Here is a 14,762-nt window from a genome sequence, read left to right as displayed (position 1 = left end):
CAGAAAGGATAATCTATACTAGAAGGGGAAGCTATAGGAAGTTCATAAGGATATGGGGCTTGTGGTATCAGGGAATGAATGAAGAAATTTAAAACCTTACTGAGGATAGAAATATAAGTAATAGGGAATTGATATACGATGGAATAAGTATAAGCACTGTGTATTTAATTGGGTAACAAGTTTTGCCAAGCTTAAGACACGGCTATTTTAATAGAAGCAACTGGTTGGGTAGGAGGGTGGGTAATAGGGTGATAGAGGAAGGCGAGGGGGGGGGACATAAATTAGTTTTTTAGTTAATTTCTATATTTTTGTTGAAGGGACAACCAATTTAAAAAAGCTTTATAGGTTCCATCGCATAATGCTTAGGAAATTCAGACAAATGTCAGTGCAATCTTGTAATAACAAGATTAAGTTTTCATGTGGAAAAAATGCTGTAATGTTCAGAGAAACTTTTATTTTAAAGCAGTATTATTTCACAGAGAAAAAAATAGATAATTCAATATAATAAACATAAAAAAATGTTACATTAAAATCCATATTTGCAAACATGGGTAGTGTATTTTTCAAAGAAAGGGGAAGGCTACTATATAAGCAGATGAAGTAAGTGAAGTATGGGTCTAAAATGCAGTAAGTTAAATCCTAATTGGCACATAAATGCAGGTTATTAATACCCTGGTTATAAAACAGTCTTTTTATCTGAGGGCTTCCTGTATTCCTTTTAGCATTCTCTGCTACTCTGGGCATTTTATTACACATCTCTTTGCCTGTCTGTTTATGTTGATTCATTTACAATACTCTCAACATAAAAAGAGAAAATTAGGAACAATGTTCCAATCAGAAGCAGGCTTCAGCTTTTTATCAGTCTCTAGGTTTACACTTTATTGTCTTAAATACATATATCTTACCCAGAGTTTTCAGGCTGACCTTAGAGACTTTAAATAAATACTGTCAGTAAAATGCCTCCCAGTTGGCCAAACTGACACAATACGTATAACTTGATTCTATATTAAAGTCGCATGCCGTAAGTATGAAGCTTTCCTATTAACGCAATATATAAATCAATAAGAGAAAGCTCATAGGTATTCTTTTGGGTTATAAAAGGTATAGAGGCATTTAGAGTTTGACCTGTCTCTGCCCTAACTTGGAGATTACTTTCTGTGTGTATTTCAAAGAATGACTAGAGTGAATTAGCTGATGACCTGTGATCCCTGTGTCCAGGACACAGTAATTCTCCATTAGAAATAATGCTGATGGCTGCTCACCAAGGTCAGTTAAAAACCCTGGAGAGCTAATAATCTCCCTGAAAAGCTATTAGACCTTCAGACAAACTGAACAATATAAGTTGGGAAAGTGTGACTGGAGATCTGCCAACTTTTTTGTCAGTTCCAGTGGTCACTCCTAAAGACTGATGTGTATTAAATGAAATTTACTACTTGTAAGAATCAAATCTTAGCTGACCAACAGCAAACAAAGCACTGTTGTTTTTGAACGATTCTGTGAATACACCATGAACAGTATATGTTTGTTTATGTTGCATTGACTGTGAATAAAAGAAAAAATGTTTGATTTATTGAGGGTTTTTTTAACAACCAGAAAGTATTTTTTTTACAGATTTAACTTCGAAAGAAAGCTTTGCTGATTGAAAAGGTTCTTCTTTTGTTTCAGTTAACTAAAAGTGAACCAGTGGGAAAGGTTAAGGACATTCAGATATTTACACATTTTTTTTTTTAATCAGAAAAGTGTTTATTGTGCCAAAAATCATCAGGAATACAAGAAACCATAAGAATAAAAATAACAAGAATTATTTTTATTTTTTTCCCAAGACATACAAATAAATAAATATTGCATTATTCACATGTGCAAACAAATTAGATGACCAGAATATTACGTTAACTCAGATTTTTTGGTGTATGTGAGGTTCATCATATGCATAACACAAATATAAGGTACTTTGGTGTAGAAATAACAGAGTAAACTAAAACCATAAACATAAAAAGTTAACTACACAGGGGGTTACCCTCCCCATACTGACAGAAAAACCACTGACCGATTGGCCAATTATAATGCACATCATTTCTATCCCTCAAGAAGATTAGTAACAGAGATAGACTCCATAGAAGGGAACAAAGTGCACAATTTTGAGTTCATCTTGAATGAAAGTAACTGGATTCCCTTACGTCCTGATCCGGATAAGGAACTAGTAGAGACCTAAACATCAATGCCTGTAGTAATCTACTCATAACTAGTTGTGGTGGGGCAAGCCCTGGAGTATCCAACCATGCCTGCCAAATAGAAGAGAACTTTCGGTTGGTATTTCTGTGCTGGTATTTTAATCATTCCTTTATAAGTATAGAATCAACCTGTTCTATTCAAAGTTTCTTAGTAGGGGTATGAGGATATAGCCAGAACCGAGCTATTGGCTTCTGAGCTATATATAAAAGCCTGAGTACAGCTATATTAGCCAGAGGATTAAAGATCTCCTCATCCACTGCACCTAGCAGACAAACTATGGGGTCCAGTGGGACCTTGATCATATATAATGCAGAGATAGTATCCATCATATCCTTCCAGGAGTGGAATAATTTCGGGCATCACCACAATAAATGAATGAGAGTTCCCTCCTTACTGGAGCATTTAGGACAAATAGGAGAATCTCTCTTCCCTCAAAGGTGAAGCTGTGTTGTGGTGCAGTAAGCTCTGCGTAGTAAAAATAGTTGTGATAACTTGCACAAGAGTGAGATGAATATAGCAGGCACAATTTGCAAGCACAGCTCTCACAATTGAAAAAGTATACAGTATAATTCTGCGCTGCCCTGAAAACAAAAAAACAGCAGCTAACACGGCCAACAGGATATATGCCAAGTACAAAGAAAACAAAATAGGTGTAGCGCTAAAAAGTTTTAAAATGTCCAATATCAAGATGACAAAATAGACCAACAGTTCTAAGTATAGAATGTAGAAGGAAATCATCCATCCATATATATATTGGTCCTAGTGATAAGAAGTCCTCAAAGGTTATGTGACTTCAGACAAAGAGCACGTCAATAGGTATATAACATCTGGAGTGAAGACAGACACACCACCACCGACAATGAAGAGGCTTACCAGATCTCATGGACCCAAAGGGGCATACGCTGAGTTGGGTCAGACAAAGCTTGGGTGGTTAGTGGCTGTAAATGATCCAGAAGGGTGATGTTCCTGGGATGAACCATAAACTGATGTGTCCCTCAGAATGGTATTAGGAACCAAGTGGCGGTGATGACAAGTAGGAAAAAAGGAGGAAAGGCCACATAGTGTAAATCCATAAACAAATGTAGAATTTATTAAAAATTAAGAGATACACTCACATGTAAATCCTTTTAAAAACTGTGCTGTAAAAATGTGGCGGCAGTGGGGTCCTACCCGACGTGTTTTGTCCTCTTAGACTTCGTCTGGGGGGTTCCCCCACTGCAGCCTCCAAAGTATATATAGGGGATGCATCAATATTGATGAGAAACAGCTCCACAGGTGCACAATTGCCACTTCCGGTATTCAGGCAAGATGGCCGCCCGGCGTGCGTTCCACGCCTCACATTGAATCTAATGTGGATACCGGAAGTGTAACTGGTAAGGTCAAAGTAGTATGTAAATCAAATCTATCTAAATGTTCATATTTAGGGATTAAGTGTATTGGCAAATAGTACATAAAAAGTGTCCAATGTGGAAAACAAATGTGATGACAGGTCTACAAAGACCGCACCGTCTCTGGAGTGAGTGACTAATGTGTAGCTTGTTGCTAGGTGGCATTGTGCGCGCGCATCTGGAGTGAGTGACTGATGTGTAGCTTGTTGCTAAGCGGCATTGTGCGCTCGCATCACAGTCAAACAGATAGTACTGCGCCTGCGCGTCATGCGCCTGAGAAGTAGATGGAAGGACCTAAAGGTATCATCCTTCTGATGCTAATCAGGGGGCAGTTAGAAAGACGACTGCGTCTTATCTTGGTGGCATAACGTGACTCATATGTAAATTAATACAAATAACCCGGAAGTGCGTGCAGTGGCCCCCAAATAAACAAATAATAGGGGCGTGTATTCCCGGTGTGTATATATAAACAAACTTATGTAAAATTGGGGGAACCCCCCAATCGACGTCCAAGAGGACGAAACGCGTCGGGTAGGACCCCACTGCCACCACATTTTTACAGCGCTGTTTTTAAAAGGATTTACATGTGAGTGTATCTCTTAATTTTTAATAAATTCTACATTTGTTTATGGATTTACACTATGTGGCCTTTCCTCCTTTTTTCCTACTTGTCATCACCACCACTTGGTTCCTAATACCATTCTGAGGGACACATCAGTTTATGGTTCATTCCAGGAACATCACCCTTCTGGATCATTTACAGCCACTAACCACCCAAGCTTTGTCTGACCCAACTCGGCGTATGCCCCTTTGGGTCCATGAGATCTGGTAAGCCTCTTCATTGTCGGTGGTGGTGTGTCTGTCTTCACTCCAGATGTTATATACCTATTGACGTGCTCTTTGTCTGAAGTCACATAACCTTTGAGGACTTCTTATCGCTAGGACCAATATATATATGGATGATTTCCTTCTACATTCTATACTTAGAACTGTTGGTCTATTTTGTCATCTTGATATCGGACATTTTAAAACTTTTTAGCGCTACAGCTCTCACAATTCTCAGCTATTGTCCCCCAGATCTCGTTCCTATCCCCTCCTACACGGTAGAGTGGTTGCATCTTGCATGGCTGAATTTAGAGTGAAATAAATTTGGGAGAACATACCTTTCTTGCTGGGCTCAGTGAATACCTTCCGCAACAATGGATGATCAGATAATGTTAGATTAGAGTAGCACGCTTGGGCCTGCACGGCATGGCGCAATTGTAGGTATTTGTAAAACTGCTGTCTAGCTACTTAAGGACCAAACCTATTTCTGACACTTTACAATCAAAAATTAAAATCATTTTTTTGCTAGAAAATTACTTAGAAACCCCAAACATTTTTTTTAGCAGAGACCCTAGAGAATAAAATGGAGATTGTTGCAATACGTTATGTCACACCGTATTTGCGCAGTGGTCTTACAAACACAGTTTTTTGGAAAAGTTACACTTTTTGTAATTAAAAAATAAGAAAACAGTACAGTTAGCCCAATTTTTTTGTCAGTTCCAGTGGTCATTTCTAAAGACTGATGTGTATATTAAATGAAATTTACTGTTTAGAAGAATCAAATCTTAGCTGACCAACAGCAAACAAAGCACTGTCGTTTTTGAATGATTCTGTGAATGCACCATGAACAGCCTATGTTTGTTTATTTTGCATTGACTCTGAATAATGCTAGATTAGAGTAGCACCAGGGGCGGGCCGGGCCGGGGGGCAGGGATGCAATTTCCTCCCAGGCCGCTTTGATTCCCAGTAAAAAGGCCGATGTGCTGCCAGCTGAGAACTGAGCATGTGCAGTTGGCCGAGTGTTACTGCTCGGGTGACTCCAGAGGGAGGCTGGCAGGGCTGGATAACAGCCCAGAAGCTGCAGGAACGTTTGTGCTGTGAGCGGACAGCTGTCCTGGCATAGTGCTGTTCCCTGCTTCTGAGCTGACGGTTCTGTGTCCCTTCAGAGCACAGCCGAATGGAAGAGCGTGGATCCGCTCTGCCTCTTCCAGCCCCCTCTCTCACTGTGCCCGCCCACACTCCGGGCAGCCTGTGTGTTGCTTCTGTGAATAGAACGTGTGGGGGGGAACGTTCAAACTGTGATCTGTCGGAGTTCTGTATGGGATGCTCTGGAAGCTGATAACTGAGCCTAAGCCTTCTGCCTGCTGGGTCCTTCCTTTCAAGTGAGTGAGCTGTGACCTGCCTCTCCCCCTTCTCTCTCCTAAATTCCTCTCCCCCTCCTCCCTCTGTAGATAAGGACGTTTCTTTCAGCAGCCTGTACAGTACCTGCTCCTATGTCCTATGATGTGGGCTCACGCTGGTCTGCTGCAGGGATGGTGATCTCACTGTTTTCCTGCATGTCCCATAGACTTCTATTAGTTTGCACATTTTTGCTGCATTTTCTGAAAGTGCACAAAAACGGCTGCATCTTTGGTGCGCTATAAAAAAAAAACTGCAGCATAAAACGCACAACCGAAAAGAAGCCTATGGGACTGCGGCTAAGTAAAACTGTACATAAGCACTGCGGCCAAACCGCAGCTACACCAGTGTGTGTCCAAAGGCTTGTACACACTTGCAGCAGCCACTGCCACTCCGCTGAAAAGTGATCAATGCTCAGGTCACTTTTGCTCATGCTCAGCGGCTCCAACCAGAGCTGTCAGTTTTTGTTTTTTTTTGTTCAACTCGCTGGATTGAGCAAAAAAAAAAAAAACTAGTGGTGTGTACAAGGCTTTACTATGTTGATAAAGGAATCAAGCAATTTTCTTGAGTAGTGGTCTCTCTGTGTGTGGACAATTTGGAGTGATGTCTCTCTCTGTCAGTGGTGGCTGGTGCTCAAAATGTTTTTTTGGGGGGGTGCAAACTAAAAAACCCCTATCAATTGCAGCCTCACTCTGCCATTAAATGCAGCCACTGTGCCCAACAAATGCATCCAATGTTACCCCCCATCAGCATTTAACCAGCACCCCACCTCGCCCGCTGTCTGACTGGCACTTACCCCATCTTAGTGGCGGGTCAGGCAGCGAGTGACGGTGGGGAGCTGTGGGACAGGCAGCAGCTCCTGTGTTCTCTATGCTTACTCCGTGCTTTTCCTCCTGCTAGATATCCAATAGGAGCGCCTGTCCTTTCAACCAATCAGGTGACGGGTATCAGACCCGCTCTTCCTGATTGGCGAAGAGGCGGTTCAGTGTTAGAAAAGCAAATATTCGTTTGCTTTTCTAACACACCCGGTTGGGCTCTAAGCACAATGCTCTGCGCTCCAAGTCCACCCTATTTTGAAGCCTATTAGAGCCTTTGGTCAAGCTGCCTGAGGTGATGTTGGGAGCAGTGAATGAATTAGAATATATGTGTGTCATGGGAGCTTGAGCTGGCAGCAGAGGAGGAGATCACATCCTTAAATCTCAGCCAGGGTTCATGCTGGGACTTGTAGTCCTTTACTTTTGGGGATGTGACACCCCAAAAGTGAAGGACTAAAGGTCCCAGCATAAACCCCTCAGAGCTGAGGATGTGTCACCCCCCCAATTAGTGAAGGACTACAGGGCACAGCATGAACCCATGGGATCTAAGGGGACACATCCTTAGATCTCAGGGGTTAATGCTGGGACTTGTAGTTCGTCACTAGTTGCAGAGGGGGAGGGTCAGGTCCTCAGTTCTGAGGGATTTATACAGGGACTTGCTTGCAGTTTAGTTCCTGGAGGCCATGGTAGTACAAGTCCCCCACAGGCCCTGGAGGGCCACATTGTCCCCCCCCCCTTTGTGATCATGAAAAACCTTAGAGACTGTTTTTCCGATCCATCACTTTGCCACCACTAGTTCTATGGGCCACTTGACTGGACTTGCCCCCCAGGCCTAAGGCTGCCAGCCCTCCCCTGAGTAGCGCGCTTATGCCTGCATGACATGGTGCAATTGTAGGTATTTGTAAAACTGCTGTCTAGCCACTTAAGGACCAAGCCTATTTCTTTACAAGTTAAAATCAGTTTTTTAATGAGAACAGGACTATCTAGGATTAGGCCAATTTTATAATTAAAATAACAATTTATTAGGAAAAAGACGTTGTTAAAATTGGTTTGTACACAAAATAGTTTGTAAACAGTTGGTTACAACTGTGCATAATTAATACAAATGGTTCCAAGGAAATGGATGAACCCCATAAATACTGTGGGGAGCAGAAATGTAGATCTTGACGCAGAGGACTGCGTCAAGATCTACATTTCAGCTGTGGTAGCTGAATCATTTCAGAATCTGTGGTGGTTGCAGGGATGAAAGATGAGCCTTCATGTGATTTTGATAACATAGATAGCATATGTACCCTGTATTTTCCCCTTCCTCAAAGAACCTCTTTGCAGAAAAAAAACTCTTGTGCTAAGCTCTCCTAAATGACATTGGCTTAGCTAATCATTGAGCGTCCATCCACGCTCTTTCAGTGCATTTGGAAGGGAGATCAACGAATGCAACCTCAGCATTTTTAACCTCCTGTAACACAAAATTTTCCCAGGATCAATTCTCGGTCTTTATAGAGGAAATGGTTTTATGGAATTGGCCCCTTAACTAGTTGCTGCCCGCCCCCATCAAATGACGGCGGGCGGTGTGGCTCTCGTTCCCAGAATGGGAATGGTCCCAGAATGGCCATTCTCGCACGACTGCGGGGGTGCACAGCACGGTGATCGCAGCTGCGCTATGTTGCTAGGACTCGGCGCAACACCGGTCTCTATAAAGAGCCGTGTCCGCGACTCTTTAACCATGTGATCGGCTGTGTCCAATCACAGCCAGTCACATGTAAACAAGGAGATGCTGGTAATCGGTGCTCCTCACCTCACACTGACAGAGTGTGTACATCTAGCCATGTAACCATTAGCAATGCCAGTCAATGCTGGCTATCAGTGCTGCCCATCAATGCCCATCACTGCTGTCGATCAATGCCCATCAGTGCCACCCATAAATGCCGATCAGTGCCCATCAGTACCGCCCATCCGTGCCGCCTATCACTGCCCACCAGTGCTGCCTATTAGTGCCTACCAGTAGCAATTATTAGTGCCCATCAGTGCCACCTAACAGTGCCCATTAGTGCTCATCGGTGCCACATATCAGTGCCACCTATCAGTGTCCATAAGTGCGGCATATTAGTGCTCCTCATCAGTGCCACCTAATCAATGCCCACCAGTTCAGCCTATCAGGGCTCATCAGTGCTGCCTCATCAGCACACATCAGCGAAGGAGAAAAAATTACTTAGTTACAAAATTCACTGACAGAAACTAAGTAAAAAAAAAAAATTTTTTTTAATTTTGGGTCTTTTTTTTTTTTTTTTAGTAAAAAAAAAAAAAAAAAAAAAAATCAGTGATTAAATACCACTGAAAGAAAGCACCACTTGTGTGAAGAAAATGATAAAAAAACGTCTTTGGGTACAGTGTAGCATGACCGCGCAATTGTCATTCAAAGTGCGACAGCGCTGAAAGCTGAAAAATGGCTTGGGCAGGTAGGGGGTGTAAGAGCCCTGTAGGCAAGTGGCCCTTTCCAGAAGCCACTGTTTCCTTATTAAGGCAGATTAAAGTAGTCAGTACTTTAACCTTGCTGGCGGTATGATTATTTCTGATTTTAGGTGCTGAAAGCGGTACAATTATTTTGCACAGAAATTTGGCCTTTTATATTGTAGGCCTGTAATTCTTAGGAATAACTCACTTAAATCTGTCCAAACAAGAGTCTAGTAGACATCCCAAGTATGATAAAGTTTGAAAAACGAATAATAACAAATAATATAATAATAATAAAAATTATATAATAATGTAATCAAATCAAAAACACTGAAATTTGCTCAGTTGCAGAATTTTAGCTTTTGTTACTTTTAGTGTTTGATGACGGATCTCCTCACAAATCACTATCGCTCAATTCTGCGAGTGATTCTAATTTATTATCGCTTTTTTCTAGCTGCTCTAAAACCACTTTTGATGTAAAGAGACAGTTTTGGTTGCTATGGACAATCTCCAGTTTCCAGGCAGAAAGAACAGTTTTATATATATAAAACTGCATGCAGGACACTGGGCAGACCACTAGGGACAAAGGGGATGTGTACTTATTTGATACAGTACTGTAATCTGTAAGATTACAGTATTCTGTATCTATACTGTGTGTTTCACTTTTGAATTTACCGCCGAACTCCGTCCCCGTGCGTCGCAACGCTCGCAGGGAACGGAGCTCGGCACTGTGAATGGAGCGAGACACAGCGGCTCGCCGATCACAGCGGGGAGACATTGCAGGATCCAGGGGACAAGGTAAGTATGCTCTTCCTGGATCCTGCGATGCAAGCCCGAGTCTGGCTCGGGGATACCGCTTTTGGTATGTAAAATCCAACCCGAGCCAGACTCGGGAATACCGCCAGGGAGGTTAATACTGTGTTGGGCCCACTTAAATGGGAAGATGTCTGTGATGGCCATTATCAAACTTGGGGAATATGTACGTTTAAAGTCTCAGGTCTTAGATTTTTGCAATTAAACCTTGAAGTTGGAAAGTTCTCTGTAGGTATTAAATCCTGCCAGTACATTGGGTAAGGAGGTTTCACTAATGCCTCGTACACACGGTCGGATTTTCCGACGGAAAATGTTCGATGGGAGCGTGTGCAGACTCCATCAGACATTTTCCATCCGAATTTCCGTCACACAAAATTTGAGATCTGGATCTCAAATTTTCCGACAACAAAATCCGTTGTCATAAATTCCAATCGTATATACACAATTCCGACGCACAAAGTTCCACGCATGCTCGGAATCAAGCAGAAGAGCCGCACTGGCTATTGAACTTAATTTTTCTCGGCTTGTCGTACATGTTGTACGTCACCGCGTTCTTGACGTTCGGAATTTCCGACAAGATTTGTGTGACCGTGTGTATGCAAGACAAGTTTAAGCAAACATCTGTTGGAAAAAATCCATGGATTTTGTTGTCGGAATGTCCGATTGTGTGTACGCTGCATAAATCCCTAAACATTTCTCACACAGCACACACATGGATTGGTAAGAAAAAAAGGTAATCTGAAAAACCTGCGACTTTCTGCTGTATTAGTCAATATTTACCTTGGATATTAGGATTTGATCAGATGGTACACAGAAAGAGAAAGAATAGGGAAGAAAAGAGGCATTCTTGTTGTGTTCTGTTATAGGGCGTACACACGGTCGGACTTTGTTCGGACATTCCGACAACAAAATCCTAGGATTTTTTCTGATGGATGTTGGCTCAAACTTGTTTTGCCTATACACGGTCGCACAAAGTTGTCGGAATTTCCGATCGCCAACAACGCGGTGACGTACACCACGTACAACGAGACTAGAAAAGGCCGGTTCAGAACCAAGCGCGGCACCCTTTGGGCTCCTTTTGCTAATCTCGTGTTAGTAAAAGTTTGGTGAGAGACGATTCGCGCTTTTTCAGACTCGTGGCTTTCAGATCGTTTTCTGACGTTCAGTTTGTGCTTGTGGGTTTGTATCTGCTCTTCAGTGCGTGCAGTCAGTTCGTATCAGAGTTTTCTGTGTGATCTTGCCTGCTCGTTGCTGTTTTTCAGGTCGCTCTTCACAGGCCTTGCTGTTCTTCAGTGCGTTCTGTTACTTTGTTCTGAGCAGCCGACCGTTTTCTAGCCATGTTTCGTATGCGTACTCCCCGTAGAGTTCGTGCTGTGCAGGGGCTTGGTGTTGGGGTCCTGACCTTGACACAAGTCCAGTCCATGAACAGGGTGGGGAGGAGTTCATGGACCAAGATTTGGTTGCTTCAGCGTGACCAGTTCTCTCATATGCCTTTGCTCCGTGATATCCGTGAGAATAATCCTGATGATTTCAGGAACTTTCTCAGGATGACGGACCCCGTGTTTCACCGTTTGTTGGCTTTGCTGACCCCTTATATTAGCAGGCAGGATACCTGCATGAGGCAAGACATCACTCCAGAGCAGAGGTTGGTCGCTACCTTGCGGTATTTGGCCACAGGGAGAAGTCTGCAGGACCTCAAGTTCTCGACAGGCATCTCCCCCCAGGCTCTTCTTTGTGGACATTTACTGCTTGTGTTTGTTTGAGCTGACCCTGACAGAAATGTGTGGAGTGCAGAAAATGTCGTGATTGTGTAACCTTATACAAAGCACTGTTGGCTGTTATTTACTAAATGCAAAGACACTTTTCACTACAAGTGCACTTGCAACTGCACTGAAACTGCACTTGTAGTGCAAAGTGGATTTCCCCTTAGGAAATAACCCCCATTTTCTCATAAAACAACAATTACATCACCCCAAAAGTGTTGTAGCGTTGAGACAATAATCCACACATTCTTGATGAACAATCTTTTTAATACCTGCACAATCACATGTGCATTTACCAAAGGTTTTTCTGACAAACCAACATGTTTGTTGTATAACAATTTTTGTGGTGTCATTATCCAAAATCAAAATGTCCATTTTATAGAAAACAGGCCTGTGTAAAACCCACAAGAAAGACACAAATCTTGATCTTACAAAGTTCACATTTGGTAGAACTGGAAGGCAATATCAGACATGAGTATTTAGGAACTGTGTTTGATATTGCGTTCAGATGGGGGGAAATCACCCCTGGAAAAGCCAAATTTGGAAGATGCACACAAATTTCACAATGTCAACATGTGCTATCTGCCATCACGGGGGATCAAGGGACGTGTTTTGGGGGAGAAAGCCCTTCCTCACTGCTACTTTATTATTGAGGAAGGGGTTGCACCCCCAAAACGCGTCCATTGATCTCCCGTGATGGCAGATAGCACATGTTGACACACTGTGTGCATCCTCCAAATTTGGCTTTGGGAAAAATCACAAAAACATTTCGCACATTGTAGCACACAAAAGAAGAAAGTGATTTGGAGGGGTTTTAAACTCGCCCCAAAACATCAATGATGTTTTTATATTTTGGAATAACATCATTGATGTTTTGCTTGATGTTTTCCAATTGTAAATTACACCCCATGATCTCCCCAATCACGATCTGGGCACTTTCGGATGTGAAAGGATCTGGATCCACAACCTCACGATCACCTAAAAAGAGAGGAAACCCAAAATAAATTAGGTTTCAAAAAAATGCCGCCATCCATCTCTTATCGGAGCCTGTGGTCGCAGACACTCACCTGTTGTGGTGACTACTTCCACCACGTCTTCCTCCTCCTGCTCATCTTGTGTTGGGGGGATTTCCCCTTCTTCCAGAGGGGGGGGCTCTGGTCTCCTCGGATGAGGGGTGTCCTCCGAGTCTTTTCTCCCCTATGTAAAACAAAAATGGTATAATTAGCACACAGATATTTAATGTCAGAACTATAAAGATGAAACATTGCTTAGAAGTGGGGTACAATTGTCTATTTTAGCCGAGTTCCAAGATGTATATTTTTTATTTCCCTTTGTCAAGCTGCAATACTTTACCTGTTTGGTAAAAGCTTCACAGATGTAGCCCCCCCTATAGTATACACTGGGGCACCTGTGTGGCCCCCCTAATAAAAATGGTGTTCTTGTGTCCCACACTAGTGCTCCAGTGTCCAGATGTGAAAACAGCTGCTGAGTGTCCTCTCCTTACACACAATCTAGTTTGCATTTCATTCTAGTAACAAAGCCATCTACACAACCCAATTCTTTGAAGACAAGTATAGGGCGTCAAAATGGTGGCCAAATGCATATGGCCTAAACAATGTTATTTTATCGTCCGAAATAACAATGTGTGATCCGAACGAATAATGTGCCCATGAACATGAAAGTTGCCATTTTAAACTGTACAACAGTTCCTAAAAGCACATGGAGCAGCACGAACGTCATAAACATAAAGAATAGGAACACAGCACAACTACTTACTTTTTTGCAGCACTCTCCGGATCTTTCTGTACTGCTCGTGTTCTCGTAATTTCAGGTCCGACCACCGCTTCCTGAGCTGATCTTTCGATCGTCGTACCCTGAATTTCCGGTGCAGACTCCTGACCACTTTCGCCATGATCTTGGCCTTTCTGACATTGGGGTTGGGGTAAGGTCCATACTTCCCATCATAGTCGGCCTTCTTCAGGATGTCCACCATCTCCAACATCTCCCCAAAGGACATATTTGAGTCCTTTAATCTCCTTCTGGATCGGGACGTTTCAGGCTCTGGCCTTTCCTCCTCCTCCTCCTCCTCGTTGCTACAATTAGCACGATCCTGCTGTCTATCCGCCATGTGCTCTTCCCCCACTGCGCCGAACGAAAAGGGGCGGGGAATAGACTAGAAAGAACGTCAGGGGCGGGCGGAGTTATACGCATGCGCAGTGTGTATAAATCGTAACGCGTGCGTCTTACGTACGATCTGTGAGCGGAGGAAGGAGCATCGGAGACACCGATCGTGCTAACGAAGGTAGGATCTAAACTTGGGCCTATACTGCTTCGAAATGGAAGCCTATATTGTAACAAGATTAGGGGAGTTTGGCCTGACATTAGGCTTTGTCTTGTGTTGTGTCTTACAGAGAAAATGGATGGGTTCAACGACCACAATTTCCTGCCCCTGTTCATAGACAAGTACAGGGAGCTGCCCTGTCTGTGGCAAGTGAGACACCCCCACTATAATCACAAACAGAAGAGGCAGGCAGCGCTGGAGAAACTGCTGGAGTTGGTGAAGCCGGTGGTCCCCACAGCAACCATCCCTTATTTGAAAGCTAAAATTGGTGGCCTGAGGAGCACATATCTGAGGGAGCGCAAGAAGGTCACAGATTCCCAGAGGTCCGGAGCTGCAGCAGATGACATTTATGTCCCCAGGCTGTGGTACTACGAGAGACTGCGATTTATGTCAGACCACACTGAAGTCAGGGAATCCCTCTCCACTCTTCCTTCCACTCTTCCTTCCACCCCAGATGAGGCTTCCGATGTCCAACCTGGGCCTTCCAGCCAGGAAGAAGTGGAGGAGCCCAGCTGGAGTCAGGTATAGCATTCTTCTACAGATTTCTGGGCAATAAAGAAATTATGTTTACTAGATGTTATTATTGATCACTAATTGCTGATTGAAAGTGCTTTACATATCAATACACAGTAGTAGGCACCCAAAATTGGGAAAAGAATGAAAACTGCTGGGCTCAGAAGGATAGTCTGTTATATTTGTTAACATTCAATTTGCAGCAGTCAGGAGGTGAAAATTG

Source organism: Aquarana catesbeiana, linkage group LG01, assembly GCF_042186555.1.
Source record: "Aquarana catesbeiana isolate 2022-GZ linkage group LG01, ASM4218655v1, whole genome shotgun sequence".
Taxonomy (NCBI): Eukaryota; Metazoa; Chordata; class Amphibia; order Anura; family Ranidae; genus Aquarana; species Aquarana catesbeiana.
This window is presented reverse-complemented; position numbering follows the sequence as displayed.